A 16,456-nucleotide genomic window follows, 5' to 3' on the forward strand; every position below is an offset into this window, starting at 1 on the left:
GTTTATTAACTCCAGGTAACCACATTGTTGTGTGTTTTTTTACTTCATATTGGAAATGTGTCCAGAGACTCTGTTCTCTTTCATAAAAGATGGGATGCTGAATTATTACTTAAATCAATACTATATTTTGGCCTCAGATCTAAGAGTGTGTATGCACATGTATATATGTAAATGCACATATACAGAAAGTCTCCTCTTTTCAACACTATCTTCTAATAACACAATCTGCTGTCCATCTGCCAACATCTTCACCATCATGCCTCTCTTTTTAAGAAGTATCATTCAGTTGAGCCTGTGACTCCAACAAGCATCCAATGCACACGCACCACACCATCAGCACCTGGCAATCTTCATTTTTGAGCAATCTCTTAACTGACTACAGATTTGGTTCTTTTAGAAATCCCGTAAATCCCAAATCTCTGGACCCATATCAAGAGTATGACTGCCCTCTAAGGTGCTGAAAACAGTATCACTTCCGCTTTCTTTCTTCTGGTGGATCTTAAACATTGTGTCCCTTTGTGCTCTAAGAGTCATATCTCTTCTGAATACATATAGTTTCATTGTTCAAAATGGAAACCATTTCTCTCACTTGGTCCAAATGTATGGAAATAAAAGAAATCTGATATTACTTAGTTTCCTTATTTTCACCAATACCAACAATATTGAGTTGAATGTTTATGGATTATAGATTTAACTTCTGTTCACTGTGGTTTTGCAAGGTAATTGAATAGAGACCTGTGTGGGTCAAAAAATATTACACCTCAGGAACTCTAGTTTCATATCTAGCGCAAAAAGCCAGAACCCAGTCATGTTTAATGTCCTTCATTGTTATATCTTTAAATCTTACCACTGCAAGCAAATGTGAAAATCCTTAAATTGCTGGCCTCAGTGTTCCCATGTCAACTGGCATATGCTCAGGTTGGAGATCCTGCCAAAAGTCAAAGGAAAACATTTATGAGACCAAGGTGATGGACAATTATTTTAATCCTGCATGTCCAGCACTGCCGGCAAGCTTGGTTTATGAATGCCTGCTGCTGCTTTAATGATAAGACCTCTTCAACACAGCTGAATGCAGTGCACCAAAGGATTTCCTTTTACTATTTTTTTTTTCCTACCCTAACTAAGAGACTGATTATTGATCTCCTCCTGGATGTTCCTATTGAGAACAGGCCATTCATGAATACAAACAGGAAGAATAATGGTGCACTGCATGGGTAGTTTTAATAAACTGCAATAGGGATACAGTCTCTGTAGGGGGGAAAAAAGGACCAATCCAATCTTAATGAAGCATGTGTTTACATGACTGGAAGGCCTGTGGGCATCCTATAGGACAAGAATCAGAGTCCAGAACACCTAGGCTTTGATTAGTCAGAGTGCCATGTCAGAGTGAGTGCAAGACCCACCCCCCAATCCAGACCGACTATACCTACTCAAGGGAAGCTTCCAAATTCCCCTGTTGCCCTTACAACAAAAGCACTGACAGCTGGGATGGACCGATCTGACCACACAACTGGATTAGAGGGATGTGAATCCAGAAGCAGCTATATAGAAAAACAAGAGATGTGAGCCCACTGGGAAACTTGAGAATCAGCAAAAAGTACCTGAAAAAAAGAACTAATTAGTACAGGCCACCTTCAGACACAGTTAATGAGAAAATCTTTTCTGTTTTAGCCAGCCCCTTCTTGTGTTATCTGGCTACAGCTGATGTAAGTCAAGCACTGAATTTAGCAGAAATCTATGTACAAGGAACAACAGATGTGATATTTAAAAGGGCTTTTTAAAAATCAGAAACTGCCACCAACAAAACAAGGAAGACTTGTTTGGAGGGCAGCTATAAAGCCAAATGTGTTCCAGTTGTGCTGAGGTGCTTTCTGCACAAATGAAGTTATTAAACCAAAAAAGCACACTTTCCATAACATATAATTACGTTTCTTTTTAACATCTGATTCCAGCATCTACTTTGAGTAATTCCAACATCTACACAGCATAAAGGCTTTTAACCAAAACTCCAAGAAACATCCCTTAAAAAGTTTATAAATTTTATGTGTTTTGTGTGTAAAGTATTTGTATTTGCCCCCATCCCATCCTCCACTCCCAGGACTTTTCATAGCTTTCATCAGATTTAAAAAAAAAAAAAATTTAATTTTATTTTTATTAGAGTATAGATGAGTTACAGTGTTGTGTCAATTTCTATTGTACAACATAGTGAACCCAGTCATACATATATAAATATAAATATAAATATAAATATATATATATATATACACACACACATACATACACACACACACACACACACACACACATATCCTTTTTTCTCATACTATCTTCCATCATGTTCTATCCCAAAAGACTGGCTATCATCCCCTGTGGGTCATCATATTTTTAAGGTGGACGCTGACTCAGAAAAGGTGAAGAAACTCTGGACCGGCAGTTTGAGGATGTTGGTTCTAATCTCACCTCAGCTCTAACTTGCTTTGTGGCCTCCAGCAAATGACTTCTCTCTATGCCTCAGTTTTCTCATCTGGGAAATAAGAGTGCTGAACTAGAGAAATCTAAGTATTTTTCCAGGTCCAAAGACCTAGGAAAGAAATATCAATAATACTGGGAGCGTCGAGCTGGAAGATATCTTGCCATATCCGTTGTCCACATCTCCTTATTTGTGGGAGAGAAAATGAAGTCCAGGGAGGTTTTCATATAATACTTGTGAGGATCAAGGATTGAACCCAGAATTTCTGACTTGTATATAAGTTTGCTCTTCATTCTAACACACACATTTGTAAAGCTCTATTCCCAGCTCACAGTTTTACTCATTGACCGAGGGAGCTGTTCAGGCAGGCTTTCCTTGTCTTGGCTGGGAGAGGGGTACAGTGAGTCCTTTGGGGTTCTCTCCCAGATTTTCTCAGGGAGAGCACATATGCTCAGGTCCCCAGAGAACTGTGCTCTCACACTCACAGCTGTGCGACAGACAAGAAAAAGCTGTCTAAACAAAAATAATCGGCATTTGCAAAAGTGCTCTGGGGTATCTTCAGGAAGTGTTCCAGGAAAACTGCTATTATAAAAAGATCGCTGGGTTCTCTTCTCCTGGATCCTACTCCATACTCAGACATTAATATTTTAGGTGCATCAGTGATACTCACATACTCATTCAAAGCTCAACACTCAGCAAGTAGGCCTGGTAACAACAGACTGAGCCCTTGCTTTCATGCAGATTACTGTCTGGCAAGGAACGATGGCTTCCTGAAAGCTCTGCTGCATTGCTGCTGTGTGTGCTGAGGACCAGGGGCACCACCTCCCCAACAGAAGGGCTCATGTTCCCTTTGAGCTGCCCTTTCTCAAATTTGCAAGCACAGCTCAATAGTCTGTGCTATTACCTCACCATAAACCAGTTTATCCAAATACCTTTTGTTAAACTTAATAAAGCCTTAGATTCTATATGTCTTTCTTCATTTTGTCAATTTCTATTTGTTTATCAAAATCCTACTTACAGGAGTTAGTTCTCCTTGTGGCTCAGTGGGTTGAGAACCTGACTAGTATCCATGAGGATGTGGGTCTGATCCCTGACCTCGCTCAGTGAGTTAAGGATCTGTGTTCCCACAAGCTGGTCACAGACGTGGCTCAGATCCAGCATGGCTGTGGTTGTGGTGTAGGCCGGCAGCTTCGGCTCCAACTCAACTTGAGCTGAAGGGAACTTTTATATGTCATAGGTGCAGCCCCCCCGCCAAAAAAAGTCCTATTTCTACAGTGACACCTAGATCAAATTCTCCCTTCTCAATCTCCCACTATGACTTTATTCCAGCCACTGAAGAATGTACAGAGCAACTGCATATATTCCTGTTCTACAGAACTTGAAGTGCAGGAATTCTAGGCCTTCACTGGTATACAGGAATGATAAATCACTGAGTTCATTTCATATGTAAGGAAAGAGTGGCCTAGAAAGACTGAGCTGCTGAGTACTTGTTCATGAATTATTACAAATCAAAGAGAAAGAACAGGAAAGTATATATTCGTTTAGCATTTGCTCTGTGCTGTATTCTTTGTAAGCTATTTTCTTTTCTTTTTTTTTTTCTTTGTTTTCTTTTCTAGGGCTGCACCCACGGCAAATGGAGATTCCCAGGCTAGGGGTCAAATCAGAGCTACAGCTGGCAACCTATGCCACAGCCACAGTAACATCAGATCCGAGCTGCATCTTTGTCCTACACCGCAGCTCATGGCAATGCTGGATCCTTACCCCACTGAGCAAGGCCAGGGATCGAACCCACAAACTCCTGGTTCCTAGTTGGATTCATTTCTGCTGCGCCATGACAGGAACTCCTGTAAGCTATTTTACTTATTAACTTTTTTGTCTTTATTTATTTATTTATTTTTGTCTTTTGTAGGGCCGCTCCCATGGCATATGGAAGTTCCCAGGCTAGGGGTCTAATCAGAGCTGTAGCCGCCGGCCTACACCACAGCCACAGCAACGCCAGATTTGAGCCGCATCTGCAAGCTACACCACAGCTCATAGCAATGCCGGATCCTTAACCCACTGAGCAAGGCCAGGGATTGAACCCACAATGGTTCCTAGTTGGATTCATTAACCACTGAGCCACAACGGGAACTCCAGTGTAAGCTATTTTAAAAACATTATTTCATCTAATTCTCAGAAATATTTGGCTTGGTAGATATATTATTATCCCCATTTACAGATGCAATAAGCAAGTCTCAGAGGAAATGGATAACTTAAACCAGTTATCTGGTTTAAACAACCAGATACTTTTTTTACTTCTCAAACAAGCTGTAAGAAGTAGTTGGTAGAGGTGCATTCAAACTCGGCTCTGTGGACACAGGCCCAACCATCCCAAAGGCAGTTCTTGTCCCCCTTACCCTCTCTACTTCCAGATAGGGAGATGAGAAATTGAAATTTACTAAGGAAGGTAATTCAGGCAGCCCTAATGATAAACAGCAAGTCCCTGACAGCTTGGTCAAGGGCCTGATCTACTGCCTACTTCTGAGATCCCCCACAAAGGGACAGTGAGGATGAAGAAAGGCCTGAGAGTACCATCTTTGCGGGAAGGAAAGCCATGGAGACCGGCAGAATCTGCAAGTATCTGAGCTGCTGGTTGCTTATCAATCAGAGGAGCTTTGGCAATCATGTACAATCTTTAAGCTCTAGGAATGGTAACAGCTCAGTAGATATAAAATATTTTTAAAAAAAACACTGTAAGTTTCCACCTTATATGCATCACTCTTGAAGAGAAGTGAGACTCTCCCAATCTTTATTTCCAAATACTCTCTATCTTCTACACATACAAGGTATTGGGCAGTTTTTCACACCAAAAGATGTGCAGGAATTGAACTCACTGGGTGATTGCAGCTGTTCTTATGTGGATCGGTAGCATCCTGTATCTACTTCAGGTGGACTTTCCCCAAATATTCTTGCAACCATGACAGCCTAAGTACCTCTAAAATAATGACAATAACCACGCTTCCTGGATATTTAGAATTTTTCACTTTACAAAGTATCTTTACATACACTGTTACTTAATTTCCACTAAAAAAACTAGATAAAATGAATAGGACAGTGATTATCATTCCAATTTTAGAAATAAGGAAGTTGAAGCTAAGTAATGTGTAATTACTAAATTAAGATAACGTGTAACAACATAAAAACAACAAAAGTTGTACTTATTGAGGGCCTGCCAGGTGCCACACACCACTGCAAAGATTATATCAATCTGCTCACTTAATCTTTATAACCATTCTATGAAGTAGATATTATCATCTTCAGACAAAGGAAGAATCTAAAGGATTCGAGAGGGTACAATGACTTGCCTAAGGTTATGCAGCAAGTTAACACCAGAGCTAGGATTCAAATCAATGTTTAAGTCAAAGCCCAGAATCTGAAACAAAATATGACAGTCTAATTTCCAGAGATATCCTCATTTCCTGAGCCTCCAGACTCACTAGGCTGCCACACCCTGCCTTTCTTGAACATTCTGTGGCCTTTGCAATGCACTTTAATCACACTTTAAAATACAGAAAATTCAAATTATTGGAAATTTGTGGTCGAAATTCTTTAGTATTACCCTCCACAATGCAGGAAGTTCAGGCAAAAATCTATGTCAGAGAAACTGCTTTTGCTTCCCTTACTATGTTCTTATAGACTGAGGTATGTTGCTTTTCTCTTGTAGATACTGATGGTTACCTGCCTACATATGTGCAAAACTGTATGTAACACAGGATGAGAACACTCAGGAAAACCTTTTCCTTCCTCCTTTATTGGGTTCAGAAAAAGAAGTGAAGAATTCTAAGGAGAAGAGGGAAGAGAAAGGATATGTGAAAGCACTTTCCTTTCAAAGAACATTGGTTTTCAGGTCCCCTTGCATATGGCGCCCATGTGAGTAAAAAACGTGCAAGTACTTCAGAAACGCTGTAGGGCATGTGTTTCTGCATACATATGCATAATGTCCTTTTCACACTTTGGAGTCACCAGATGCCTGGTTCTGCTTGGAAGGGGCTCAGTAACCCACTTGAAATCATGAGGATTCATAATTCATTTATGCAAGCTGCAGAACCCCTCTAGATGACATCTCCTATTCTAAAGAATGATTGAGAGGAAGACGTAATAGAGCTGAAAATGACAATGAAATATTAGCAGTGTGGCAGAGTTTATAGGAGGCCCCCCAGCTAGATGAGGGAATTATGCAAGTCAAAAAAAGAAGAGCCTTCAGGCAACATGAGAAGCAAAAACAGAGGAAGAATGTCTAGGTGTCAAGGACTAATTCTGATGCTATGGGGAAGGCCCTGAGGCATTGATTCATTTTATAAGTAGGCATACAAACTTCTACCTCAAATTCTCTCTGAGTGCTGGGCAAAACTATTCTTCTTTTCACACTGGACCTTTAAATTTACCTAGCCCTCTAGAGAAGCATTTGGGTGTCGGAGCTGAGTTGTTAGTTGGGCCCAGGATCTGCCTAATCTGGGATTTCAGGCTTTGATCCTGTTTTCCTGGCACCACCTTCCTTCCATCAAATCCTTCCCTGCTGGCTCTCGAAAAGTTTTTCTGAAACCCCAAGCTGTTGCCACCTTCCTCCACTCCCTTACCTGCCCCCCACTATTAACAACACCTGACTCAGGGATGAGAGCCCAGCTCTTGGGAAGAGACTACAAAGCTCTTTAAAATCCTGCCCTGCCTTTTCACCTCTTACCACATGGAGCTTCTTGCATCTCCTAAAATGCTTTTAGTTTACTGTGCCTCTGTCCTGCTGTCCCTTCCTCCTAGAATGCCTTTCTCACTGCTCCACTGGGCAGATTTCCCACTCATCCTCTAAGAACAGCCACCATGTAACTGGCTATGGAAAGACTTTCTCAGCCTCTAGGAAGGAGTGACTCATCCCTTCTGCTGTACTCTCATGACACCTGTCACTCATCCCTACTTGACCACTTAGCACTCTCCACTAGTTTGGGCTGCACAAAACTATGGATTTCTGGAGGGTAAGAGCAATGCATATGAATATACCTTTTTATCCTTTATACTGAGCAAACTGACTAAAATGTATTAGCTTAATAAATCCATGTTGATTGAAAAAATGAATGAATGGCTCCCTCATTCCCCTCCCATGTGCTTTTTAGCAATTTAGCATGTGATCCTTCATCATTCTTTGATACACTCCAGTGGGTATATTGGAGAATAAAGGTAACAGATCAGAGTACCAGCTAAGCATCTTTGTTCTGAACCTTACCCTTTTGGTCAATTTCTTCTTTCCTATAAGTGACGATCCTTTACTATGATTCTAGAGTTTTCTCAGGTCACAGTATTAAAGCTCCCAAAAAGAGTTAGTGCTGTAGGCTGCAAAAAGCTGGAACTTTGCAATCACATGGCCCTTGGCTCAAACCTAGGCATAGTCTTCAGATCTAGCTGAACTGATGTCCCTCCTTGGTAAAATGAGGGTGAACTCCCTACCTTCTAAGACTGTTGTAAAGATAAAATTAAATTATAGCTATCAAGAACATGGCTCATTGTACACTCTTCATAAATGGTAATATTGCTTTTTTACATCTTCAGCCTCTGGAATAGGGATTATCCTTGGCGAGGTAGTTAGGTGGTTTATAAGCTAGAATCATCTGGGATGATTTTCCATATTATATCCCCACATTCCTTTCTAAAAACACTTGTATGATATACTATCACTACTATAGATTCAAGTATTTCTCAGGAGTAATCAGACAAAAAGGAAACTGAGAATCATTCCTCTAGAATCTACCTTGGAAAGTTTTGCTCTTTATTTTCACAGCCATAATTCTAACTGGGACCCTTTATCTCTCACCTTGAAATTGTTCTAAATAGCCTCCTAGCTGACCTTTCTATTTAGAAGTTTTCCTCTTGTCAGTTCATCCTATATGTAATAGCAAAATCATCACTCAAACTCCAGAAAGGCAGAGCAATCTTCTGATGAAGTGGACACCTCAGGAGTCCCCACTGGGAGAGCCAGCCACCTTTCCCTCAAACACCTATGCTCTTGTTCTAACTGAAGGGTCCTTTGCTTCCCCTTCCAGTTTCTACTCCTGCATCCTGTATAGCTAAAGAACTTCTATACTTCATTCAAGACAAACTCAAATAGAGTAAACGGTCCCCTCCTATGTGCTACCACGGGACCCAGCTCACATCTGTTATTGAATTCATGACACTCTGTTACAAGTTATTAGCTCACAATTCTTTCTGTTGTACTAAACTGTGATTTTTTTAAAGGAAGAAATGGTGTATTAATCATTCATGTATCTCCCCATAAAGTAGATACTCACTAAATTTTTATGGAACTGAATTAAATTGAACAGATATGAATGCCTGTTCATGCTCCATTTAAGCATTTAACTTGCTGCTGCCACCTCCTGGTGTGTGTGTGTGTGTGTGTGTGTGTGTGTGTGTGTGTGTGTGTGTATGCATTTCTGGGGTTTTTTCATCACTTCCATGTTTTTCCCCAGGGGATACTCAGAGAGAGATTATGCAAAAAAAGAACTGCACATCTACTGGTCAAGTTCATTTCAGGACCCAGGGAGGCCGGGCAAGTTCTCTAGCCAACACAGGGATTGTGAAAAAGGCTTTGTTAAATTATCTTGTTACTTCCTTTCATTAAATCCAAACTCCTTCAGGTGGACAGCAAGATGGTACTGCCAACTTGACTGAAACACCACCCAATCTAACTGCCTGGACTGGCCTAGAATGCATAATTGTTTCTCTTTGTAATTGTCTGCAAACAGGGCAGGATTCTGTTCTTACATGTCTCCCTCTATAGTGGGCAACACTGCTGCAGGCTGGTATTTCTCTAGCATATTCATTCTTCTGTGATGGATGTGTTAGGTGTCTTAGAGTCCCAGGAGCTGTTGGCTTATTCCTTGATTCAATGTTCATTCATTCACTCATCAAACATTTACTGACCCTCTTCCTTATGTCACATGGAATGGTAAATTTAAAGGAAATACAAATGCATAAGAAAAAGAGTCTGGCTCTCAGTGAAGTCACCTAGGATGGGGTAAAGACAGAACATGAACAAATAATGACAGTATAATAAGACAAATGGGAAACAGATACTTCTGCATAAAGTCAAAAGGGCCAATGAAAGTAGATAAAGGCTGATGTCTTTTCCCACTTGTAAACTTTGCAAAAAAACCTTAGCACACTCAACACACACCTTTGATTCAGTCCCTAAATATTCCCCATCAGCCCAAAGATGGTGGAGAAAACTGCTAACCCCTATCACAAAAATTACCAGGTGGCTCTAAGAGACCAAATTTCCTCCTCTAAGAGCTATTATCCCATATGTGGAGGGAACCATATTGTGCTCCTAGAAGAGTGGTGATGTCTCACTGCAGCACCTTAAAATCTCTGCTCTCCAACATATGTAACATCATGCTTTGGCCAAGTAAAAGATGCAGAATATAACTAAGGAAATATGGATAAGGCATATTCCAGAACAGCCTTCAATAATATCCTACTCCAGCTCTAATTACAACTGTGCTGTCCAGTATATTAGCCACTTGTTACGGGTAGTTCTTTAAATTTAGATTCCTCAAAACAAAGAAAACATAAAATTACAGTTTTACAATGGCTTCAGGCACATTTAATGATTTTAACAGGCACCCATGACTACTCAGCTACTAGTCAGACAGATGCCTTTATCATCATAGTTATTTTCTAGAGCAGCATGATTAGAAAGTGCTTCTCTAGAAAATAATTTGAATTTTTATTAATCAATTCATTTATTTTATGACTTTCTTACTTTGTAAAATACTCAATTCTGAGTTCTGGGGAGGCAAGGATAAAAGCTATCTCTTTTTGAAGGGTTCACAGTTTGGTGCGGGAGACAAATACTTTTAAAAAGGAAAACAAATTGGACATTTCACAATGGGTGATATGAGGGTATGGAGACAAAACAGCCTAAACTTTCCTAAAATTAGAGAAGACCTCAAAGAGAGGTGACCCGATATGATTCTTGGAGAATGAGTACTTTCCTAATTTACAAAGTGGAAAGGGCACAGAGGATGGTGAAAACATTATATTCAGCGTCACAAGTCATGGAAGAGTTGAGCGTGCTGAAAGGCGTTTAGTATTCCTGAAGTAGAGTGTAAACTTTTGGGAAGTTGGGTGAGAACAGGCTCGCAAGGTAGACACCACAGTGTACTAAAAGATACAGGATGAGCAGGTGGTGGGAGGAAGGGAGGTTACAAACTGTATAACACAGTAATTAAGAACACTGAAGTTATACAATAAGGAATTATGCTCAGAATTTCCATTGTTAACTTTATTATCTTCAGTAATTAAAAAAAATCCTATTGAATCTCATTCATCTCATCTGTAAAATGGTGTGAATAACACTGACAACCTTTTAGGATGGTTGTACAGATTAAATGAGACCATGTGCTTGTCACAGTGAGTGACACATCTTAATCACAAATGAAACCTATTGTAATTTAGTCTATAAAGAATGTGGAGTTACCAAAGCATTCGAGCAAAAGAATAAGATGATATTGTATACAGAAATAAGACACACGACGATCAGCTATATCAATAATAATTTTAAAATGGCTAATCTTTATAGAATATTTACTACCTATTAAGTGTGATTCCAAGTGCTTTAAGTATGACTAATTTATTTAATCCTCTTAACAACCATATTAGGTATGCTTCCATTACTACCTCCCTTTTATATATGAGAAAATAAAGGCACAAGAATGTTAAATAATTTGTCACACAATCACTAAGGGACAGACTGGGATTCAGACCCAGACATCAAGCTCCTGAATCTGTACACTCAGCTCCTGGGTTCTGCCTCTGTAAGGAATTCTTTGACAAGAGTCTGCCTGATTTTTTATCAAATTATTCCCCACCATAGCAATGATACAAATAATTTTATTTCAGTACACATCTTTAAAACACCATTCTCATATAATGAAAGCCAGAGTCAGTAATGTGTATTCTAGAAATATTCCATATGATCATCTGCATAGAAATGGGCAAATGCTTGATAAAGTGTGTACCATTGGAAAGGTAGGTACAAAATCTTAGAAAATCAAGATGTCTATCATTCAGAATATCCTCAACCACAGTAAGCCTGTAACAACCTCGCATAAAAGCCAGCCTCCTTTTTAGAAAATGGGGCTAATGGTGGCCTCATAGGTTTCCAAGAAATATTAAATAGGAGAATGTATAGAAAGGATTTTGCACTGCATATAGCACACAAGGAGTTGTTTTTTGAAAAGCAGGTTTGGCTGATACATTTTTTTGTTCTTTTAATTAAAATGTCATCTTCCAATACAAGGTCTTCTGGGTCTTAAAAAACCTTTCCCAAGACTCACTCTCTTCAAACATCTTAAGGATGGATAGAAGGGCATCATAAGATATGAAATTCTTCAAAACAAACACATCCCAATCTGTGGCCTAAACTCCAACTCTATTTAAAACCTTTTCTGATTCCATTTCAGCAACACTTTTCAAAATGTCCCCACTTTTACCCTAATCTGAGCCTAGATGAGCCCAAAACAATGATGTTTTCATGAATGGACTTCACCAAAGGCTTCATCTCTCAGGCCCTCATCTCTCTTCTCCGAATGCCTTTCCTTCTGCTATTCTGTCCTTTAGTTTGACATTCACCGTCACATAATTCCATTTTAATGAGTGAGATAATATAATTATCCTTCAAATTTGTTCCACTCCTTTAGAGCCCAGACTCTTCCCATGGGGCCTTGTCTAGCATGACCACGCTTTTCCCAGTGTAAGGCACTGGCCTGGGTCTTAGCAGTAGCCAAAAGAGCATGTTCTTCTCTGTTGATGATGGCAAGTAATAATTGTGGGACCACATATCCTCAAACCACCAAAAGCAAATTGTTCTTTTTTCAGTCTTACAAATCTGTTAGAATCAGAGAGCAGATGACAGGCATCATCCACGAATTCAGAAGAGTTGAAGTTCAGGAGGCCTGGATTTGGGAAGAGAAGAGGTTTAGGTGGCTGATAAATCATTACCAAACCCTGAGACAAGTGAAATTCTTGGAGAGATTCAGCAGAATGGTGGCTGGTAGGAGAACCAGGAAGTTGAATGTTGCTTTGGCACTTGATTAAAAGCAGATTGTTGGGAGCTAGTTGTCATGGGAATCTCACTGGACTAGAAAGCTCACTGTGGGTTTATAGCCTAGAATTACCAGCTATGTGACCTTGAGCAAAGCACTCAACCTCTTTAATCTCTGCTGTTTTTTTTTTCATCACCAAAACGTATGTAATAACTGAAAATAATAAAATCTGCAAAGGGGTTTCTTTTTTAACAGAGAAAATGTATAATACTTCATATTTTTTAAAGTGTCTATAAATGCATTTTCCCATGTAAATAACTTGTGGAATGTTTTTGGCCAGACTAGTGGCTCAAAAATGTTGACTAACACGGACTCACACCAGTCTTTCAGTGGTGTATCACCATGGCTATTTTCAAAGCACAAAGAGATTCAGTATCTTGGTCAAGGTTATGCTGCTGGTAAGTTTAGCCACGCAATTTGGCTCCTGAGCCAGTGCCCCTAATCATTATAGTGTAGTACCTCCCTAGATGAGGGCACCAATAGTCACTGTGGCTTATCTGAGTTCCAAAGGCAAAGACATCATGTTGGTTCCTGAAAGGTTGATGACAGCTACTCTGAGCCATCACCTGATGCCAGACCCCCTACCACAGTGGCCACAGCATCACCCAAAACACTTACTTCTTTTCCCTTCTGAGTCTTCTCACATGCCCTTCTCTGTGTCTAAAATTGTGATGTCTTCCCTCCACTGTGTCCAGTTCTATGCTTTTCAAATTCTCAGCTGAAACCTTAGGGGAATGGGGAGTAAGAACTGGAATGCTTTTCATCAGCATTTCAGGATATTGAAAAAAGTAAAATAAAAACAACAACAATAACATCAACAACAAAACCCGCCTGTTCATTTTATTGGCAAAGACACACTCCAGGACCCTTGGTCCTACTCTGAAGACTTATGAAAAACAAGCAGGAGTTCAGGGATTTATAGCATCAAAAGTGAAGCATCTGTGACTTTAGATGGTTTGAAAGGGTATCTTATTTGATAGCAGCCAATAAAGCAGGAGACGGTGCCAGATCAGATAAGAAGAAAGAACATCTCCGGCCAGAATTAAAAAGGCTATTTTGGGATATGTCAAAAGGAGTAAAGCTAGATTGGAAATGACTGCAAAGGTGATTAAATAGGTGAGAACAAAGAGAACACTTCCTGAGTTCTGGCTAAGAAGGAAAAATTTCTTAATCATCTTTTAATTGTACTTCATAATTAGCCAAGTCACAAATGCCATGGCTGGGATTAAAAGATTTTTTTATAAGGCAGAAACTGTTATGGATTTTTGCTAGGGAAAGTGCTCGGGCCTGGGGGATGGAGTGCGTGCTGAAGCCCTTTCAATTTGTGTAATGATTTGTGAAACCAGGTCTTACAAGCATATTTGTTCATAAAGCATATTTTGAAAGATACTGTTGTTCTATTTTTGCTTTTTCCCTTTTCCAAAAGAAATGAAAAACAGTGATGGAAATTTTTCCAGGGGAACAAAATATCAACAAACAGTGGAGCAAATAGCCAGTGGAAATTGCTTATGAAGCTCCCAGAGATAATGGATATATGATATCATAGTTATAGCTGCGACATCTTCAATGACAAGTGATAAAGAGTAAGAAAATGCCAAAGTTACATTTGAGTGAGTTATTCCATACTAAATATTCTTAATTAGTAACACAGAAGGCTTGGAAAACAGGTTAATTACCTACAGAAATAAAACAATAAAATCACCTCTAACAAGCATGCAAATAATATATCTATGTATAATTTCTGCTGGAAAAGCAAACCCTCACTAAATTAGTTAAGGCATGGTCTGTGAGAAAAATAATAACAATCTTGGAGTCCTCATTGCTTGTATATATTAATTTTTTGAGCATTTATCTAACATCTATAACGTGTAAGACTCTGTTCATTACTAAAATTGCACGAACAAATTACAGCAGGTAATCTGCCCTCATGAAACTTGTAGTCTAGGGAGAAAAACATTTTTTCCTCATCCATGCTCACTGTTGTCTCTCCCTTTTTGTTATTTAGTTTTGTTTGTAGTTTTGAATAAGCTCTACATGCAGACTAACCTCTGAATCATACATCTACCCTGACCTCTGATATGAGCACAAGACCTATGTACCCAACTAAACCTAAGTCAGCTCATTGGTTGTCCACACAGAGGTCTAAGAGGGCTGTGCAAATAAATGAGTCCAAATCAGAACTGGCCATCTCCCCATTCCTTCCTCCTTCCTTCACCAACCTCAATTAGTTGTTCAAGGCTATCAATGAAAAAAGGAGATATAGCAGAGAAATGGGAAAAAGGAACATATTCAGAAGGATCTAATGGTTTAGTGCTCTCCTGCCACTGTTTTGAAATACTTAATAGTTTTATCTTTGACTTGGGCTTTGCATGAGAAGTTGATGGGGCCATAGAGAAGAAGAGAAGATAAACAGATGAAAAAAAAAAAGACTTTGATATTTTAGTTTCTTTATTGGCACTTTTTTATCTGCTTTTTAAATAAGGGGCCCAACATTTTCATTTTGTACTGGGCCTATAAAGTCAGTAGCTGATTTTGTGTATGAACATCATGCAAATTAGATTCAGGCAACAGTGGTCATATTTGCACTCTATTCTTGAAGTGCCTTGCCTGCTCCATTTCTTTCCCCTCACTTCCTACTGTGTGGCTTTTTTTTTTTTTTTTTTGGCTGTGCCTGTGGCATGTGGACATTCCCAGGCCAGGGACTGAACCTGCGCCACAGCAGTGAGCCAAGGCACTGCAGTGACAATGCTGGATCCCTAACCTACTGCACCGCAAAGGAACTCCCTTAGTGTGTGTCTTAAATTAATCTGAGCATGGTCATTTTGTCTTTCTTTTCCATGACCTCTAGGATAGCATATCTGAACCTGGACTTGGGCACTACCATGGCATTGAGGCATTTCCCCACATGACAGCACTTGTCTCCTGGACAGGCCTTCTCTAGCCTAGTGCATTCTCCAGAGGAACAAGCAATCATACCCAAATGGTTTCTTTCTTTCAAAAGAATGTGTTCTTCTGAAACCATGTGACAACTAATAAAATATCTTCTGACAATCCATGGAAAGACTGGAAACAAAAGAAGGTGTGTGGGGAACATCTTATCACAGCTTTCAGGTTTGAAAACCAGAGTTTGCGCCACAGAATCTGACTACTTCATTTGATTTCTCCATTGACAAAGCCAAGGGCAATTCTGCATATTAAATTTCACAACTTTCCAATGACATTTTAAAATTCTCACTCCCCAAAAGCAGAAATGTTTTTGAAATCCCAAGAGTATGCTTTGAAGAAAATCTCTTCCCCCTCACAGTGCTGAGTGGAACACTGTTGTATATTTTCCAAAGTATAACTAATTGAAGCATTTTCATTTAAAAATACCTATTATGCATGTAATTTTATAAATCAGATATACTGTAATATCCTACCTTTATGGGAATTTTATCATTTCTCAGAATAAAAAATATCAGGGAAAGCTACACATTTGGGGGCACAGCATTTGAGAAGTGTATCTTTAAGACCACACCGACCTTAATGAGGTTTGTTTTGATATAAAATGTGAATAGGGAAGACATGAACAATTACCCTTTTCTTCACTTAAAAAAAATAGGCATCCTAGGTTGCCACTTCACAGTAATGTCTTAATATTCTCTCATTTAATTATGTAAATCATCAAAGAAGGCTGCTGTTTATGGTAATTTTCACGTGTGGAGATCTGCTTCCCAGGTAAGCTAATTTAAATTAAATTACAACTAAGAGAGATTTACCACGTGTTGATTTAGACAGACCATCATTTATAACTTCACCAAACAGCTAGTAAAGGCTGCAGGATTTCAAAAGTGAGGTGAAACAGTAGAGGCCC

At 39.4% G+C, this 16,456-nt stretch overlaps 1 protein-coding gene across 15 annotated transcripts in view; it reads right to left on the minus strand.

Annotated features, from left to right (window-relative positions):
• SEMA6D (semaphorin 6D) overlaps positions 1-16,456 on the minus strand; it is a 597,185-nt gene that overhangs the window by 373,389 nt on the left and 207,340 nt on the right. For 12 of the 15 annotated variants that reach the window (XM_084971107.1, XM_084971040.1, XM_084970996.1 and 9 more), the window contains exon 2: positions 848-928. The exons of the other annotated variants lie outside the window; for them this stretch is intronic. The gene's annotated coding sequence lies outside the window, so the exon portion shown is untranslated. The remainder of the gene's footprint in view (positions 1-847; positions 929-16,456) is intronic. 15 annotated transcript variants of the gene reach the window in all.

This window comes from Sus scrofa, chromosome 1 (assembly GCF_054392235.1).
Source record: "Sus scrofa isolate SSC_HxYL_T2T_F1_AM1 chromosome 1, Sscrofa_HxYL_maternal_Yorkshire_Landrace_v2.0, whole genome shotgun sequence".
NCBI lineage: Eukaryota > Metazoa > Chordata > Mammalia > Artiodactyla > Suidae > Sus > Sus scrofa.